Source organism: Eurytemora carolleeae, unplaced genomic scaffold, assembly GCF_000591075.1.
Source record: "Eurytemora carolleeae unplaced genomic scaffold, Eaff_2.0 scaffold22, whole genome shotgun sequence".
NCBI classification, from domain to species: domain Eukaryota; kingdom Metazoa; phylum Arthropoda; class Copepoda; order Calanoida; family Temoridae; genus Eurytemora; species Eurytemora carolleeae.
In genome coordinates, this window is record NW_019396028.1 from 48,588 (window position 1) to 63,583 (window position 14,996).

At 31.7% G+C, this 14,996-nt stretch overlaps 1 protein-coding gene across 3 annotated transcripts in view; it reads left to right on the top strand.

The window, feature by feature from the left end:
• The first annotated feature begins 757 nt into the window (after window positions 1-757).
• LOC111718432 (uncharacterized) overlaps window positions 758-14,996 on the top strand; it is a 58,464-nt gene continuing 44,225 nt past the window's right edge. For 2 of the 3 annotated variants that reach the window (XM_023494018.1, XM_023494043.1), the window contains exon 1: window positions 758-1,194. The gene's annotated coding sequence lies outside the window, so the exon portion shown is untranslated. Of the gene's footprint in view, window positions 1,195-9,920; window positions 9,942-14,996 lie in introns of those variants that run through there. The other variant, XM_023494026.1, reaches the window with a different exon arrangement.

Genomic DNA, 14,996 nt, shown 5'->3' on the forward strand with positions numbered 1-14,996 from the left:
TCCATCCTATCCATCCAATCCATCCAATCCATCCAATCCATCCAATCCATCCAATCCATCCAATCCATCCTATCCATACTATCCATCCTATCCATCCTAATCCATCGATCCTATTCATCCCATCGATCCCATCCATCTAATCCGTCCTGTCCTAGTTGTATCCTGCTATGCGGTATATTTTCGTGACCGTTCTCTTTGAATATGCAAATGATTGTTATAATATGTCACTGGCTCAAAATATAATTTTGGGATTTTTGAAAATTTGAAGACGTCAACTGCGCCCCAACGCTCGGTACAATCTTCTTTTTAACAGTATACTTCAGTTTATCGAATTTTTTTCATACTTGATTTTGTGTAATGTATACTTCCACGCATGTTCTAACGATATTTTTTATCATAAAGACCATCATGATATATTATATAAGATCAATGATCCCTTGATAATATATCAGAATCGATACACTACACACTACGGAGCCTGCAGCCTATTTGAATATCATCATCTCAATGTTACACGAGAATATAAACCCAGCGGCCTCTTGCAAATATGTTGGATCTTCAGACTTATCCCCCGGCCTCCACCGGGCTGGGCCAACCCTCGTAGTCCTCCTCCCGAACCGTCGTCCGTACAGCCGGACCGGGACACTCAGCTGGTCGTCCGTGCTGGGATTGTCGGCCTGAAATGGCTTTGAACGTCGTGCCGCGTCGAAAGTTCAGCTGGATGAGGCTGCAGCAGCCTCTAGTTCTTAGTGCCAGTCACAAGTAAACTTACGTACTTGTACGGCCATATATTCGAACCTTAACCGTTGAAAATGATAAGGGTTAGGCCTTGGTGACAGGGAATACCGACTCTGTGAACACCCCTTGGGAATGCCCATTGTGAAATTTTAGACGAAAACATATTTTTTCTTTCCAAATTGAGTTGTAAAATAAGATGAGATGTTGTGGTAAAAAGTTATATCTGATCTAAACAACATTACATCTCCCAGTAGTCGTTTATCTGTGACTAGTCATTTGTGAGTAATTTAGAGGGAATCCCAACCAGGACGAAAGGAAAAAAGAAAATAGTTTCAGGACGGAGATAACGAATATCCAAGACTGAAAATCTAGTGCCAGAACGAAAATCTTCTTCCGGTATGGAGAAATTTGCTCTAGGACGGATTTAGGCTGCAGTACGGAGAAACTAGCACAAATGTAAGTCAACATTCTAATAAATAAAAGTAAATTCTGTAGGATAAGATTGTTTACAATGCTATTTCGCATTACAGTTATTATAAATAACATAAAAATATTTTTTTCTAGAAGTTCTGAGCGTAGATTTTATCAGTAGTTTATAAATTGTTAAAATGGCACTTTTATCTGAATCGCATTGTGCTGCTGATACAAAAAATACAACATGTCGTAGGTTTGTCATAGAGAACGCTTTTCGACCCCCCCCCCCTTCTATCAATTTTGTGCATGACTTCGATTTCAACAATTTTTTCAATAAAATTAATAAAGTTTATTTAGTATTATTTCGTGGTTAGGTGAGATTAGGTTCAGGTATTTTCTGGACCGAGCGCTGCGGCTAGGAAAGGCCTGGGGGCTGAGGGCTGCGGCTAGGAGAGGCGGCGGATTGGGGGAGGGTCCAATTAGCGTTCCCTAGGAAATTACCCATGCCGTTTTAAAACATTTTAATACAGACAATATTTAGATTATGATTGAAATATGTAGGAACACAATTGGAAATGAGATTTCAATATATAATAAAAATGTCTGCAACTTCAGACGTCTTTTTGTGAATATTTTGTCGAGAAATGTTTTTCGTCTTGATATTTCTCCAACTTGGAAAAATATGTTTTCCTGATATAATACGTGAGGGAAAGGCTTTCAAGGCCTGTATTAACTTAAAATGTAGTTTTCCTTATTGCTTAGAAAATATGATTTCTGTTGTATTTAACTTGATATTGAGTCCGCCATGTTTCTTCAAACTATTGAAGTTTGCACCTTGCCTCAACTTCTGCAGATTTTCCAATATATTTATTTTTATTGCCAATTTCCTTGCATGGTTAAAGGATACTAAATTAAAGGGATTCATAGCGATTTTCAACTGGAAATCTTTCTAAATTCTAAAAATTGTGATGAAATACTCTCTGAAATCCGATCAAAGTAATAATGTGCGATCAACTATCATTCATCTGAAATCAAGGCCAATTATATGTACACTGTACAGTCTCCATACGTACAGTGTACCTACAGTTCTATGTAAATATTGCTGGGACAGTACAATATTGAACGAAAACAGCATTTCTGACATTCACAATTTTCGAGGACATTAAGTTACAAGCTTTAATCAACGAATTTTGTTTTTGGTCCGTAGCATGAAATCCGTGATAATTTAAAATCTTAAAATAAAAAATCTAGAAAGTGATATAAATTATTTCATGAAATAATTTGTTAATATTGTAAATTATCAATCTAATTTTTATTTAATTTAGTGAAAGTAAGCTGTTTGTCTACAGTTTACAGTTTGTTTGTTATATTCTATCCACTGCACACTTTGCTACTGAAAACATTAAATAAAGGATTAAACGATTGCAGGGATTTAAACCGGTTTCTCTAACACCCCATTTCATTTAAAGAGTATTGACAAAAAAAAATTTACGAAATACAAACGTTTTGACGGACGCTTTTTAAATTAAACCTGTCCTAATCTGAAGTTTAAACCTGTCCTACTCCTGATTCATCCTGGAGACTTATCCTGTCCTACTCCTGCTTTATCCTGGAGACCTGTCCTACTCCTGATTAATCCTGCAGACTAATTCTGTCCTACTCCTGATTAATCCTGGTGACTTATCATGTCCTACTCCTGAATAATCCTGGAGACTCCTGTCCTACTCCCGGTTAATCCTGGAAACTTATCCTGTCCTACTCCTGATTAATCCTGGAGACTTATCCTGTCCTACTCCTGGTTGATCCTGGATTCTAAAACTGTCCTACTCCTGAGAAATCCTGGAGGCTAATCCTGTGTCCTAGCTACTCCTGACTATCATGCAGACTAATCCTATACTACTCCTGTTTGATCTTGGATAATAAAACTGCAGTCCTACTCCTGGTTGATACTGAAGACTAAAACGGCCCTACTCCTGACTGGACCTAGAGTATAGTGTGTCAGCATCTTGAAAACACAAGTACCAGGATAAATTATAGAAAGTCCTTCAACATACAACTCATACAATACAGACTTGTATACGGGTTAAAAGTCACAATTTTATCTTAGAAAAAATAGAACTCATGATTTAAAGTATAACATGTGTGTCATCCCCCAAACTTAATGTGATAAATTATATAATTACAACTCCAAAGACCAACCAATTTGACAATACTAATGATACAAAAATTTAGAATTATTATATAAATTAAGGTTTTTGTCTGAAAAATATAGATTGCAATTGCACTAGGGCATTTCTCTAAACACCAATTTTTATTTGTCCGGGTTCCTTTTTTATGCTGCCTTGGTTCTTGCAATTTTTAACTTCCTATTTAAAAATACGTCTTCTCCAAATCTTTCCTAATATATTTAGTTTTAAAACTTTAAATGAATTGTCAACACACTTTCTTGTCACAATTATTTTTTCAAAGAATTTGTGTTAGCATTAAAATCATTAGAAAGATAACATTTTTAGTTTAAAATATTTAGAAAGTCGCTAACTTTCCTCTGATAAAAATACGTTCTTTGAGGGGTTATAGGATAAAAAATCTAATTTATTAAAGATAACGATAATATTTTGTTTCCATCTGATGTTTCTGTTATTTTTTTTATAAAAAATATCTTGGAAACCCAGATTTGCCTGGAAAGTTTTCCCTGTAAAAGTCAACCAGCTCAATTGAAAAATTTAAAAGAAAATTTATGTGGTTCTAAAGAGTTCCCTAATCAAAATTTGAGGCAAATCGGCAATGGGTTTGTTTGTTATGATCGGACATACAAACAATCAGAGAAGCAGAGATCAGTATATATATAATATCTAAATATGTAAATGCGACGTTATCTAAAAGTATACTATACTAAGCTTTCAGGGCGCTTCGCGCCTATCTTTTTTTTTAATTGTGAACATTTTCTCTTTGTATTCATTTAAAACAAAAACAAACGGATTTTTTAGAGAAAATGTCGTGGATTTTCAAAATTTAATAAACTTCGAATTTTGTTGGAGGCTAATTTTTGAAATTTTGATTATCCATAAACCTTCCCTGGGGTCATGTGTTCGATCGGTTTAGCCGTTTCAAAGTTTATTGGAGACAAACAAACAAACAGACAGACAAGCAAAGTATATATATATATATATATATAGATTCAACCAAGTTTTTTTTCTTTTCTAAATTACACTGGTTATTGGCAACAAAAGTAGTATTAAGTTTAATTTAAAATGTTTATTCTCCGAGTGCCATTCCGTGTACATAAACACACGTTCATTATAGTAGTAGGGAGAAATAAAATAGGAGAGGAGGGATGGTGTTGATTACAGTAGGAAGAAATAGAAGTTTAAGAAGAAAATTTTAAACATTAATATCTAATCCACGCTTGATCTAGCAAAGCTTTAAGGGTTCCGTTGTTAATCGGGCATTGCCATCTTTTTATGGAGGGTCACTTAAAATTACACTTACAGTCTCTTTAAACTGTTAAATCTTTTCTAAATTGGTGAATCTAAGATGACCTTCTAGACTCTAATCAATGCACAACATTCCTCATTCCAAAATAATTAGTTAAAAGAGGAATAAGTTAAATATTCGACATTACTTTTCTTACACGGAAAATAAACATCAAAGAAACTTTCTCCACATTTTCTTGTCAAAATTGAAAACATACAGATGCATTTGTGCAAAACTTTTGTGACATATTTTTTTTCGAAAGGAAATTTATGTTATTTTGCGACAGAAAAAAACTTTTGAGTAGTTACCATTTTGAATTAAGAATTTTCTGTAAAACCCGAATATATTTGAATGTTAAGCCCTAGGACATGTAGCTCAAACATATTTGTTTACCCATAGAGTCTTGGTTCTAAACTTGATAAATACACAAAGTTTGAACATTTTAAATGTTTAAGATCAGGGCTTAATCTTTAGCACAGGTTCCATACTCTCAACGGCTTAATCACAAATTAAATCTTAAAAATCTGTCTCGTAGCTTCTCTTTTTTTGATTTTACGCACACAAACTGTCGATTACCCTTTAATAAGAAGAGTATGACTTAAAACCAACGAGGTTATAGTGTATAGAGTGATGATGTAAGCTAATCCTTTACTAATTGTATAGGCCATCAACTATACCGAGAGCGTACTGCATATTTGTGTATTATAAGTAGATTCTGGCCTATCCTATAGTATATCAATATTAGTAAACAGTTGTAAGTGTAAAGTATAGCTAGCTGAGCATTCAGGTAGAGAACTATCATCCCCCATGAATAAACCATATTCAGATTTTAATTTAATGTGCAATTTATTTTAGTATGCATTCCGTGAAATCGTTTCAGAAGGCTCATCCTTATTGGGTAACCCTGTTTTATGGGTGTTCTTGGTGTACATTTCTTGGTTTTTTATATGTGAAATGTTTATCATTGCATAAATTTCTGGATTGCGCATTACAAAACATAGAATTATAAAAAACAGATTATGGATTTTCCATTTATTATATATACTAAAGTAAACATTATAGAAAAGTCCAATGAGATGTGGTTCAACCCTGTGTGTACACACATGGTTGAACGCAGCAGGTTAACACTGTACACTGTTGTATACCCGGATATATTCCATCCACGTATCCACCTTTAGACGTGTAAGCTCTCAATCTTAAGCTAAAAACTATTATTTATTGGAAAATTGTCTAGATATTCTTGTCTAGATATTCTTGTCTAGATATTCTTGTCTAGATATTCTTGTCTAGATATTCTTGTCTTGTCTAGATATTCTTGTCTAGATATTCTTGTCTAGATATTCTTGTCTAGATATTCTTGTCTAGATATTCTTGTCGGGTTGTAACTATGTTATTCCCAAGATCTCTATGAACTCGTTTCATATATCTAATTTTATCTATGATATTAACGATCTCTGTTATCTCTGGGATCGCTTTGATTGATATGATCTCTATGACGGTAAGATCTCCAAATTCTCTATGATCAATAACTCTAAAATATTTATGATTTTTAAGATCTCTAAAATATCTCTAAAATCACTTTAATCACCATGAGCTCCGTAACTTCTGTGATCTATGCGATCTTTATAATCTCTATCTATATGATCTTTAAAATAATTAAAATTACTTTTCCAACATCTCTGGGATCGAGTCACTAAAATCTATGATTTCTTGTATCTCTAAAATCTCTATGATCTCTCTGTTCTCTATGATATCTGAAACCTCTAGGATCTCTATGATCTCTACGGATCTTGTTATCGTCTCTGTTATCTGAGTAAAGTGAAGCGATGAGAGATTAGTTCTCAGATATTTTCTAGTTAAAGAAGATCCATCCTCGCCTATATAAGTGACATGTTTATATTGCTGGAAAAAACTGTGTTTAAGGTTGTCAGTGCAAAAATTTACTTTTTCCTTCAGTCTGTATGTTTACTGAATGCACTAATGTATTGACCACATAAACATTATACAGGGTGCCCCAGAATTGAGAAAAATGGGTGGTTATAGAGGACGTGATGTCAAACTCTAATGAAACGCATAAAGTAACTTCCAGTATATATATTTCTAATACCTTATTACTAGAGGGTTCAGAACATGAGTTGATATCAATATCACACGTGTAGATTCAAAGTACAATGCCCCTTATCCGTTCTATCTCATTCTTGTGGGTCTTGTTTTAAGCGGCTAGGTATCGTCTTCCAAATGGTAACCTTTCCAGGAGATTAAAATCATTTTAAAATTTTGTTGTCAAACTTTTTTTGCCAATGTTTTTTTCCCACAAAATTCTTGTAATAGTTAAAAATTCTATTGTTATTTGTTTCAAGAAAAGTTAAGTGCAATGCTGATAAAAAATTCAATCCAAATTGTTGGACCAAATTTTCGAATCGAATGCTTCCTACGAATTCTAAGAATAAGTCGAAATACAGTCGGAGGGAAGATATATTTTTTAATGAATTTTTCTTCTATATAATACTCAAATTAAATTTACTAGCAAAACACTTGCTTTGCCAATTTATTACAGATCTTTGATATTGTTGGTTCTATTCAAAAGTGATCAGATTGTGAAGTAGAGACAAAAGAACTGTAAAAGAACGAAAAACGACAAAACTTTCTGATTGTTGTGAATCTGCATTCAACTCTGTAAAGGGACTGTAAGCTTAATTCATGCAACTCTGTAAAGGGACTGTAAGCATAATTCATGCAACTCTGTAAAGGGACTGTAAGCATTTTCTCTACTTTTCTCTCTTCTTCTTTTCTCTACTTTTCTCTTCTCTTTTTTCTCTACTTTTCTCTCTTCTTCTTTTCTCTACTTTTCTCTCCTCTTCTATTCTCTTCTTTTCTCAATCTTTCTTTTTCTCTACTTTTCTCTTCTCTTCTTTTCTCTACTTTTCTCTCTTCTTCTTTTCTCTACTTTTCTCTCCTCTTCTTTTCTTTACTTTTCTCTACTTTTTCTCCTCTACTTTTCTCTACTTTTCTCTCCTCTTCTTTCTCTACTTTTCTCTCCTCTTCTTTTCTCTACTTTTCTCTTCTCTTCTATTCTCTACTTTTCTCTCCTCTTCTTTTCTCTACTTTTCTGTTCTCTACTTTTTCTCCCTTCTTCTTTTCATTACTTTTCTCTACTTTTTCTCTCCTCTTTTTTTCTCTAATTTTTCTCCTCTCTTCTTTTTTTTGCTTTTTCTGTTCTAATTTCTTTTTCGTTTCGTTTCGTTTATCTTCTGTACTTTCCTTTTCTATTTTCTTTTTTCTGCTTATTGGTTCTGTTTTCCCTAATCTCTATATATAATATATATAGGAATATATATATATATATATATATACAAATACATACATGTGTACTCATTACAATTACAATATCTAAGTAACACGAAACCCTTCTCCCTTTCCCTGTTTGGGTGGTTGTTTGTTTCTTTGTGGCAAATAAACGTCAAAACGACTGAACTTATTCGGCCCAACATTTTTTTGATTAGATGGTTGGTCGTAATAAAAAATGGCATGAAGAAAAGATGGTTGCAGTAACGTTCAAAAGCTAGTAGCTATGTAGAATAGATAATTATAAACATAATATTGAATTTGTTTTATTAAAATAGTTAGTAATGTCCCCCTGCTTAATACAGGTAGAGCCAATCGACTGGAGAAAAATGACAAGAATTTGGAAAATTTGAAAAAAATGTTTGTGTTGTGAAGCCTTGGTGAAGTTTACATGTGTAGACGACGAATCCCATCAATTATGAAAGATAACGACAGCTGGAGAAATGGAAAGGAGACAAACAAACACAACAAACTATATTAGTAATACAAACTGTCCTAAGCAATTTCTCAGATGTTGAGAACTTGAAAAACTACTTTTAGAAAATTTGTCAACTTGTAAATCAATTTCGTTGATTTCTATTAATTTAAATCTCATTAATTTCCCAACAAAAACATATTGGAATAAACTTATATCTGATCTTATTGACTAGTTTTGACAAATATTTCTGTAGATTGATAAAACATATTCATAAATGTATTTACTGTTCTTCTTTTATGGTTTCATTCTTGAATTTCTTGACGGTAGAGGACTTATTCGAATCAAAATAAGAACATTAGTTTCAAGGAAAACTGAAATAAAAATACAGGGTGTCCAAATAAACATGGGAATTAAATAACGACTTTGGGATCGTTTTTGTTCAAATCAACATTGTTATGTCAAGTTATGTTTGCTGAAGTTTATTTAATGTAAACGGTAAAAGGTGGATTTGGTTTTCAACGAAATAGAACTATTTCTCCAAGATAAACAGTGAAGAGGGACAAAGTTTTACCTTGTTTACTTACAGGAATTTTCTCATTTTACTATCCTATTAGGCATCACCAATACCATACTAAATCAAATATCATTTACAAAGTCAATATCAAAATTATTCTTTATTTCCCGTGTTTATTAGGAAACGCTGTACCAAAAAACAGAAGATAGACATAAGGTTGAAACATAATATAAAGGGACTTTCGACGTAACCTCAAGAAATTCGTCCTGACTTCAAACGGTATCTTCGTCAAAAAAAAAACAACTAAAATTCGAGGATTTTCAACCGTATTTGCAAAGGAATGCTGAAGAGAATGAAAAGGAATAATTGATATGAATGAACATTTAACACCTAAGATAGAAAAACGAAGATCTATTTTTTATTGTTACTTATAGAAGGTGGCACAGGTACCTTTGTAAATTGGGCACGCAAAGCTTAAATCGAGGGCTCCCATAAAATTCCGTCTACACTCCATTTACTAAAACCTAAAAAATGGAATAGCGAGGAGAGGATTTCTTTATTTTGTAAAAGTAGTTTCCTGGACTCCGACTCCCTCCTTATACATGATTTGTAATTAGAAAATAGGACAGGGTTGGGTTTCTTAGATGGAAGGTTAGGAGGGGGGAAGGAGGAGAGGGGGGGGAGATTGGAAAGGAAAGGGAGATGATTAGTTTACAGAATGAGAAAAGGAGAAAAGTACAGATTGGGCTGATTATGGAATAGTTATTTTCGTTTTTATATTTTTAGTTAAAAATCTTAGTTATAGAAGAGATAGGTTGATTAGTGAACTAACTATTTTCATGGTAAGCTGGTTTTAGTGTGTTTATTTTCATATTCTTCAAAGGACAGTAGAAACATAATTTCAAGTGACCAACCAAATCTGAACAAATCTGAATTAAATATTTATGTTTGTGTTTTTTTGTGGTTTATCCGCATATCTTCTTTTAGAAACAATGGAGCAATTATCGGAATTCAGCAGTTATCAAGCCAGAAAACAATGTAATTTTGCATTTTATTTATTAGATTAAAGTTTCAAGGGTACAGTTGTGAATAAGCAATGCCTCTCTTTAAATAAAGGGTTTTTAAAACTACGATTAAATCCCTTTAAATGCAAGAAATTGTAAAAAGTTGCAGAAAATCATATATTTTAAAAAAGATTTTTTTTACAAGGAACTCTGTTAAAGTCCTTAAATTTTCGCATCCTGATGGTGTAGAGTTTTTACTTTTAACTAGGTAGACCATATAGTCAAAGTTTGAAGTATTATAATTTAAACTATCGGCTTGCAAAGATTAAGGAAGTAGAACATTAGAGTTTGAGCCTGCTTTCTTTAAGAGGTAAAAGACATCTTTCAATTAATTCTGAAATTATAAGCTTTATGATGAAACCTTAGAGTGTAGATAACTAATAGGAAGGTTTATATTTTACTAAGATTGATATTAATCCTTCCAGTTAATTCCGGGTTTAATAGGATTAAATAGAAGCCAGAACATCTAATAGAGATATATAGCTTGCACATCAAACCTAAAAGTTCAACATTTAACAAATTATTTGAAATTTCAAATGAAGGGATTGAACGTTGGACACAAGTTTTATATTCTAATCAACTTTGAAACCTAGTGATCCATATTTCAAACTTTATATTTGATTTATCAGAATTGATAGTTTAAAATATCAAAGGTTCACGACATCAGATAGCAAAGATATAAGGATTTAAGTTCAGAGTTTGAGGAAGGTAATCATATAGTCCTTTTAAGCACACTTGGTTTCTTTTACATTACATTTTTTGCTTTTTACCCCCTTTTGAGTAGCAAACCTGGTGGCATTTTCTTGAATTTAAAAAAAATTATTTAATATATAGAAAATTAACAGTTCCATCGACTGTTGTTGTAAATAAGAATATGTTTTCTTTTAAGAATTAACTTTTTCTGATAATTATGTTGAACTCTAGACAGTAGACAGCATAGTGTTTAAACAAGCTGAATATATTTAAGGATTTGAGTATATGTTAGTATATTACCCAGGGCTAACAGATATTCCCCCAATACGGATATTGTAAATAAAATAGATAGATAGATAACTCAACTTAAACCTCCGCAAAATTTAACACTTTTCCCAAACTTGGATTTTAGAATTCTCCAACCTAACTATGTATACACCATAGTTATACATTGTACATAGTTGTACATCATACATTTTCCCACTCTTCAAACTTTAAACGGGGTTCTGTTTTGAAACCCTGAGGCCGAATTTAAAGAATTTAAGCCGCGGCTCAAATATGGTTGGTTCCATTTAAAATCGTATTGAATGTTTCAATATTTAAGACGGCCCTTAATTGAAACCGGTTTTGGGGGATTTAAGACGCCACTCAAATTTATTAAATTCAGACTCTGTTTACATAATTTAACGGTAAGTTAAATTAAAATAATAATGAAAAAACTACACCACTGATATGGCATGCAACTAATTATTTCAGGAAACGTTGACCAGATAAGCTTTCGGTACGTACTGCAGTGATCTGCAGTACATTAACTTAGGAATTGTTTAGCAGAGAAAGTGACGTATAGAAGGGTTCTAAAGCCGCTGATGAAAATGATTTGCAAAAAAACACAAACCCTAATGTACACAAAGGTTTGAATGAAAGAATATAATTTTGACTCAACTCCTGTGAAAATGCAGGTGCACTCTGCTACAATCAACTAAAAACATAAAACAAAATAAACTTTCAGTTTTGAACCTTGGAACCGACCGACTAGCTAAACTATGACCGCGGACAGTATAAAATACACAGTTAGATTTTGAAATTCTCTACTTTCAGTTTTATTACACAGCTTCTGGGGAACATGTGAAGTGTTTAGTTTTTCCTTTCGACATAAACATTAGAGTAGTTCAGGGGAAAATACCAAAATATAAATAAAGTTTAAGGATTAAATTGTCTTAAAATACCGAGATTAGATGAGAGTGTGTGGACGCGTAAACTAATCTTAAAATCTCTCCATTTGCCTGCAAAGATCTGTTGTCAGAGAATTTGAAAATCTATGCTTGTATGTCAGGACGAAGGGGGGTCTGGAGGAATATATTTTAGGATGTCAGCTTGTCGGATCAAAGGATATAATGTTGTCAGGTTGTTAGCATAACAGGATGTCAGGTTGTCAGCATATCAGAATGTAAATTTTCAGCATATTAGGATGTCAGGTTATTTGCATATTAAGATGTACGATTGTCAGCATATCAGGTTTACAGATTGTTAGCATATTTGGATGTCAGTTTATCAGCATAATAGGATGTAGGAATGTCAGCATATCAGGTTTACAGATTGTTAGCATATTTGGATGTCAGGTTATCAGCATAATAGGATGTAGGAATGTCAGCCTATCAGGTTTACAGATTGTTAGCATATTTGGATGTCAGGTTATCAGCATAATAGGATGTAGGAATGTCAGCATATCAGGTTGACAGATTGTCAGCATATTTGGATGTCAAGTTATCAGTATATTAGGATGTAAGATTGTCAGCATATCAGGTTGACAGATTGTCAGCATATCAGATGTCTAAATATCAGCCTTTAAGCATTTCATGATGTCGTGTTGTTGTGATGTTTGAATATGGGATGTGTCTAGTTCTACTAAAAAGTGTCATGTAAGAATTCAATCTTGCAAACCTTTGGTGTTATTAAGCATAATTAAATTAATTAATAGACCTAATAATTGTGCTCGGGGGACTCATTTATAATCGTAATATTCAGAATAATATTAAACTTTGGTATAATCATATTATAATATGTAACATTGAATCTTGTATGCATAAATATGAATATATCTATATACAGCTATATTTTGTTGGAAATAAAGAAAATGAAAATGAATCCATTGTCAACGGATTCTTGTCTTTTGTTCCAAGATTCAGTCGGGGAAAATATCCGGCAAGACAACGGATACATTGTATACATTGGAACCATTTTAATACATTGGAACCATTTTGATACATTGGAACCATTTTGATACATTGGAACCATTTTGATACATTGTATATATTGGAACCATTTTGATACATTGTATACATTGGAACCATTTTGATACATTGTATACATTGGAACCATTTTGATACATTGTATACATTGGAACCATTTTTGATATATTGTATACATTGGAACCATTTTGATACATTGTATACATTGGAACCATTTTGATACACGGTTTACATTGGAACCATTTTGATACATTGGATACATTGGAACCATTTTGATACATTGGATAATATCCGCTAAAACTAAGGTATCCCTGTGACCTGTAATCTGTCCAATGAGTTTGCAATCCCAAGTAAATTATCTTTGATCCAAAAGAAAGAGCTTTTTCTTAGAAGTTGATTTAATACAAACTTATTGAAAGGTTCACCAGGAATTAAAACTTTTACACTTCCAACAATAATTAGCTCCAGGTTTCTAGAAATATATTCTTTTTCTTCTCCTTCAATTTGATGTCATTTTTGGGTTCGTTGTGTTTAATTTATTTGCACGTAAATTTTTTAGATTTTATAGTTGTATATTTTTCCACTTGTATTTAATCTCTTTTTCGTTTTATTGTATTATATTGTATTGTATTGTATTGTATTTCACTGTATTGTATTGTATTGTATTGTATTGTATTGTACTGTATTATATTGCACTTTATTGTATTGTATTGTATTGTATTGTATTGTATTGTATTGTATTGTATTGTATTGTATTTTATTGTATTGTATTGTATTTCACTGTATTGTATTGTATTGTATTGTATTGTATTGTATTGTATTGTATTGTATTGTATTGTATTGCATTGTATTGTATTTTATTTTATTGTATTGTATTGTATTGTATTGTATTGTATTGTATTTCACTGTATTATATTGTATTGTATTGTATTGTATTGTATTTTATTGTATTGTATTGCATTGTATTGTATTTCACTGTATTATATTGTATTGTATTGTATTGTATTTCACTGTATTATATTGTATTGTATTGTATTGTATTGTATTTTATTGTATTGTATTGCATTGTATTGTATTGTATTGTATTGTATTGTATTGTATTGTATTTCACTGTATTTTATTGTATTGTATTGTATTTTATTGTATTGTATTGTATTGTATTGTATTGTATTGTATTGTATTGTATTGTATTGTATTGTATTTTATTGTATTGTATTGCATTGCATTGTATTGTATTGTATTGCATTGTATTGTATTGTATTGTTTTGTATTGTATTATATTATTTTGTATTGTATTGCATTGTATTGTATTGTATTGTATTGTAACTTGCTTTTACCTTCATTGTACTTTAAGGTTTTTAATGTTTTTTAGTTGTTCAGATATATAGTTTTTTTTTTGTATTTGAATATTTTTTTCTTCTCTTGTGTAATTTTTTCAATGTAATAATATAATTACAAAAAGAAAGAGCACACAAATTTCTTTCTGGTTTTTTTATTCTTGTAAGGATTTCGTACTCACATTGAAGGTTGGTGACAACATTATGAAAATGGGGGTTCAATTGATTTCAGAAGTTGCAGGCTCTTTACGAAGGTCATGAATAATTTTTTTTTTGATAAATCTAAAATGAAAAAATGTTATCAAAATATTAGAAGTTAGCAGCTCTTTAGTTTCTTTTATCAGGAAATTTCACGGAATTTGAAATATTTCAGCAAAAAGTTGAAAATGTAAACTGGCCAATTTACAGATCACAAATATCGTTCTTCGACTTTTAAACTGCTTTTCCAATAATTGGTGTAATGAAGATCAACATTTGAAAAGAAAAAAAATTCTTTTATGTTTTTTAAGAAAACTGTTATAAGATTTCTTACTTATTATGTAAAAACTGGGGAAATATATGTTCCATATTCTGTACTTTAATTATAGTAATACCAGCTAATAGAAGAATTCCTGTCAAAAACATGAAAACAAAATAAAAACTTTATTATGAAAAAAGTTGAAAACAAAGGGTTTAATTGTTAACTATGTAATTTAAAAATAGACTGCTTAAAACTGGAAAAATGTAAAAGGTTTAAGATTAGTAGAGTAC